Genomic DNA, 6137 nt, shown 5'->3' with positions numbered 1-6137 from the left:
GTTGATACCACAGTTCCTCAGTTTTTTTAATGAGAATGGGGTGAGAGACAGTGTTGAAGGCCTTCTGAAAGTCCAGAAAGACTATGTTCACTGCTACCCCTGCATCCAAGGATTTGGTGACCTGGTCGTAGAAAGCCACCAGGTTGGTCTGACAGGACCTGCCTCTAATGAACTCGTGTTGGTTGCCCCTAAGCATAACTTCCCCTGCTGGCCCCTCGTGGACATGTGCCAGAATATTTCTCTCAAAAAGCTTACCCAGGATTAAGGAAAGACTAACTGGCCTATATTTTCCTGGGTCCTCCTTCCTCCCTTTTTTGAAAATGGGAACCACTTTGGCCCTCTTCCAGTCCTCTGGCACTACACCAGAGCACCACGAGTGCTTGTAAAGCCATGCCAGGGGTCCCGCAATGACCTCAGCTAATTACTTCAGCACTCTGGGGTGGAAATCTTCAGGACCAGTTGATTTAAATATGTCCAGTCCCTCCAGAAGTTCCCTGACTAGATCCTCACTGACCCTTGGCCTGGGTGTGCCTCCCCTGGGACCTGAGGGGGTCCCAGTGGGGGTGCTGATCTGGTCTCTGCTTAGGAAAATGGAGGCAAAGAAATTGTTAAATAGGTTAGCTTTGTCATTTGGTGTGATGACCAGATTTCCTAGTGTGTCTTGCAGGGGCCCCATGTTACCCAGTACCTTCTTTTTGCCCCCTATGTATTTAAAAAAGGACTTCTTGTTATCATTGACCTGGGTTGCTAGTCCCAGTTCCATCTACAACTTGGCCTTCCTGACAGCCCCCCTGCAACCCCAGTATAATTCTCCCTGGTGATGGCCCCTCCCTTCCACTGGGTGTGCGCCTCCCTTTTAGCTAGGAGACATTCCCAGATGCTTTTAGTGAGCTATGGGAGCTTTTGTGCCCTCTTGCCCCCTTTGATCCATGTTGGGATTACCTCTTTTTGGGCTTGGAGGATCGTCTCCTTAAGGAGCGACCACTCTTTTTGGACACCCGACTCCCTCCCCTCTGGGACCTCAGTGCCTCCCTGACTATTATCCTTAAATCATTGAAGTCTGCCCTCCTGAAGTCCAGAGCTGTTGCCTTGCTGCAGGCCTTTACCACCTTGTACTGGATGGTGAATACCAGCAGGCAATGATCACTGTCGCCCAGGTGGTCGAGCACCCACAGCTCCCTCACCAGGTCATTGCCCGTGGCCAGCACCAGGTTCAACAAGGTGTCTTCCCTGGTGGGGCTGTGTACTTCATCTCTATACTCTATTGGCTTGTGGATGTTATGCAGGTGTAAGGATCCTCTGCTATTTTTTACAAAGCATTGTTTTGACTAATGTATTTAGTGTTGGTCACCTCATTTGTCCAAAGATAGAAAGTGTTAAGTCACAAATATTACAGAATGAGGAAACTGATGGTAGATGTAATGTATTGATGAGGAGGGTATATCTGTGGAGAAGAAACTGATTGCCTGGGATTGTATCATCTGGACAGATAATAATTTAGAAGTTATAGTACTGAAATATTTAATTAGCTATGGACTAATATACATCTAAACTTGATTTTAGTTGAGATCATTGGACAGATCAGCACTAGGAGAAATAAAATATGATTAAAATAAGGAGGTCTGTATTCACAAGGAGTGTTTTTAAAGTACTGTTAAATTTACAAAGAAAAAGTTGCAATTTTTTTCTCACCTAATGACATTTTTCATGTTGATTAGCTACTTTAAGGACTTTTACATAAAGGATATTTTTATTCTGGCATAGCTTGGAATATTTTTTGAAATCAGGGAATGAGTCTTTAGCACCAACTTATATGACAACGAACATAGATTAAGTGCACAAATTCAGGAAGCTCTTCTGAAAATCCCGGACTGAGCAGTTTTAAATTTTGTAGGATTTAAATAGCATCCATATTTCTATAACAGCATCATGTGTAGGTAAGATGCAGGTAAAAATAATGGCTTGTATATGTACATATGTACTATATATGCATATATAAATATAAATACATATATATATACACACATACATACATACACATACATACATACATATACATATAAATACATAACTATGAGGCTTCATTTCTTCATTTCTTCATCTTTTTCATTCACTACTCACTGAGGGGAGTGCTTTTCTAGCACTAAAAAGATTTCATTTAGCTTGTTTCTTTTTTTTGTTCTGGCATTAATGTAAGGAGTCAAATCTTGTTCTCTGTAACACCAATGTAACTATACCGATGACAATGGAGTTACTGTTGATTTGCATTGCTGTGACTGAGACAAAGTTATTCCTCCTAGACTGTACTAAACATCTGACTGGCTTAGCATAAGAAATGTGACATCAGTAAACATTTAAAATATGCCAGAATTAAAACCTACATAACATGCAGTTATGAGTACTGTGAAGATTTCTGTGTAGTCTGCATATTTTGAAGACTGTGATGTAAAAAAAAACAGTAGTAAAAACAGTTAGCAAACAATTTTACATGTTGGGAGGAAAGAGCAGACTAATTTCCCAATGACCACAATATAAATAAAATACTTTTTGATAATAGAAGAGATCTGTGGGCTATATCCTGTGTGGTGAGGAAATTGCCATCCAATATGAATAGGAGCTCTAAATTTGCATCTATGATGGTTTGAAGAACCAGTGAATGTATCATATATAAATATTGTCTGATACGAACTCCTTGCATGCTTTTCCCTTAGGGCAGTCTTTTCTGCAGCTTTTCCTCACACCCGTGTTAAGAAGGGCGTTCTTAAGTCTGCCTCTGAACAAAATAGTTAGTAAGGACCATCAGGCACTGAATAGGCCCTCCTCAACAGGAAAATGGGATGGCCACATCCTAGGTAAAATCGGTTCTTCAGCTTTGTCTTCAGAAGGATGTAAAATGAAAAAAAGGTGGTTGTGGGGAGGATGGGCAGCAGAGAAATAGAGGGAACAAACAAGGTTCTAGTGTTGTCTCTAAAATCACTCGGGCTCAGGAAACAAACAGAAAACATGTCCTATAAGAAAGAAGCCTTTTGACAGAGGGAGATGGATAAAGAAGTGAGAGCACACTCAAGTGCTCCAAAGAGAAGGGTTAAACAGTAAACCACAGTACCCACTGAGCTGGATATAATCATTCTTTACAAATACATTTGTGGGGTGAATGTTGGGAAAGAAGAGCATCCTAGGCTGAAAAACAATACCAATACAAAATCAAAGGACTATAAAAAAAACTGTAAATAGATACGGATAGATATATTTAGATTGGAAATAAGATGATGTCTAGCTCTGAGAGGAATGAAGTTTTGAGGTGGCCTTCCAACCAAATGCTTGCATGCAGCCCAGCCTCTGGCTTCCTTACTATTCATTCCATTCAGGAAGAGCACACAGCAACTGCTGATGCTTCCTCAGCCTGATGAAGGGTGTTCGTGCCTGAAAGCTTGCAAAGAATTGTTTCCAACTATTTGAGTTGGTTTAATAAAATATATCACAGTGACTTCTGGGGTTTTTTTCACTTTCCTCTGAGGCACTGGGTGTTTCTGACTAAGGTTCACTGTTCTTGCTAGTAGTTTGAAAATCCAGAAGTTCCTGGCAAGAAAATCTGCTAAAAGAATTGGCATGTCATACCAACTGTCAAATTTGGGTCGGTAAAGAATTTTTCCCCCTGGTCAGACTGGCATGACTGTGGGGGTTGTTGCCTTCCTCTACAACACTGGAATGGTCCTTTTCCTAGGATCTTCTGAACATGTATGAAACAAATACTTCCCTGTCATTGAGGAACAGTGTTGGCAGTGCCCTCATCTCTCTTGCTTCCACTTACGGCAGATTTTTGGTGTTTGGGGTATTCCTTGTAGTTGTAGGTACCCTTAAGTGGCAGTTTTTATGAATTCCTTGGATTAACAATTACCTATAAATGCAGGTAACTGAACCCAATGTCATTACAAATCAAAGAAAGACAGTGCCTGAGACCAGGTTAACCAAGGGGATCTTAAAAACACTGGGCCCATGACATAGGTTTAAGCAGCAACTAGGTTTGTGATATCCAAGGAAAAGAGTTAGTCCATTACATACAATTTTACAGTCAGTCAGTCCCAAGACCTCACCGACTGTTGGGTCACCTTTGACATAGCAATACGTTTCCTTCATCATTCCCATTCTTTTGCAATCTGTCAGTTTTAATCCCATCTAGTCTTTGATGTTGGTAGTCCAGCCTGTCCTAGAAGAACAGGGAGGCCTAGGAAAAACTGGTTTTACACTGTACTTAGTAATATATTGTACATTTGGATGGATGATGAACCAACTGACAGTCTTTTCAAAAGAAAAATTCTCTCATAAAATTGTGGAGGTGGCAATTGGCTGTTTTTTAAACACATTGTATGTCAGTCAGAACACTAAGTCTATTTTGTTTAGCTAAACATGTACAAAACAGTACAAAACATAACCTATGCATAATAATACCATCACTCCTTGGCATAATTTATAGCATTTATCTTTAAAGATCAAAATGTACACAAATCCTTATTTAATCACAATACAAATGAATCATCCAAGTACAAAATTACTCATGACTGAAAGACTTTTTAGAATAATTGCATTCATGATAAAAAAAATGATATTACCATAATATAAATCTGCTCTGTAAATGGCATCTACTCACATAATTTACTAAGTGAGAGAATCAGTGTTCTTATTAGTGCCTCTTCCTTTTGCTTTTGAGAAGGAAGCTCAATTTGTTTTTAATTGTTTTGACTAATTAAGAGAATATATAAAGGAGGACTTTAAAAATAATAGACATACTTGAAAAGTCCTTTCCTTTATCTTAAATGAGCCTCCTGTTTGTTTTTATTTAGTATTAGCTGATTTTGTACAACTTTTATGAACCATACGCATCCTTTGCATGCACTTAATAAATAATCTGCATGCAGGAACTCATTTTCATGCAGGAACTATATACCACAAAATAATACCAGTGAGGTAATCTATTAAGTCAACATATGGGCCCAATTTTTAAAAAATGGAAATACATCTCTTTTGCTTGCTTGAAGTTTGAGATACAATGAAAAAATCAGATACTGATGAAGGACTAAGTAATTTATTAGCACTGCTCTGTGCTGCCTAAATTGCTATCCAAAATTTAGTTTCTTAAAATGCCTGCTGTGGTGTTCAATGACCATAGGTGCCTACAGTTCCATCAGCAAAAGTTCATAGTTTGGACTGGACTAAAGAATCCTGCTGTGAAGTGTGCCATTCCTGCTCTACTAACTCCCCAAACTCCTTACTGCCAACATATTGGGAATTTGAGCCTGCATTTGCCGTGTCAACATGCTAATCACAAAGTTACAAGGGATTCTGGGATAAGTCTCTTTCAGTCTCTCCAAATGCTTAATATAACATTCTTAAATATTTATGGCTGCCTATACACGTGCTTGGGGGTAGGAGTGGAATGTTTTCATTAGAGTGGCTCCTGCAGAACCACTTTAATTAAAATGTCATGTGTATTAAGCCCATGCAGGTTTAAAAATGGCTTTGGGATGATTTATCTAAACCTCATTTAATGAGCTTTAGATGAAGAGCCCCAGCAGCTATTTTTAAATGTGTGGGTCTTATAAATGTGATGGTGAGGCCACACTGAAGCATTCTAATTAGAACATGGAGCAGACCTAATTCATTGAGTCTTCTCTGACACATTCTAATTAGAATGCGAACCAGCACATAGATAGGCAGCCATTTGGAATGGTAACTGGAGTGCAGGTCTCAGCAATTCACCATCCAGCGCAGGGTGTCAAGGGCCCGCAGCAAGACGGTAGCCCTGGACTTCAAGAGGGCCAACTTCAACAAGCTGAGGAAATTAGTGGGAGAGACGCTGGGGTTCCTGAGAGCAGGGGAGCTCAGTACCCAAGATCAGTGGTCGTTCCTTAAGGAGACGATACTCGGGGCCCAAGGGGTGACCATGCCAACAGAAAGGAAGGGGGGCAGGAGTGTCCAAAAGCCCCCCTGGCTCACCAAGGGCATCCAGGAATACCTGATTGCCAAAAAGGCGGTGTACACCCGGTGCAAGGGGGGTGCTATCTCCAAAGAGGAGTATACTTCCTCTGCTCGGGCCTGTAGGGGGGCTGTCAGGAAAGCTAAGGCAGACATAGAGCTAG

The sequence above is a fragment of the Crocodylus porosus genome, unplaced genomic scaffold (assembly GCF_001723895.1).
Source record: "Crocodylus porosus isolate Cpor-Errol unplaced genomic scaffold, CroPor_comp1, whole genome shotgun sequence".
NCBI classification, from domain to species: Eukaryota; Metazoa; Chordata; order Crocodylia; family Crocodylidae; genus Crocodylus; species Crocodylus porosus.
This window is presented reverse-complemented; position numbering follows the sequence as displayed.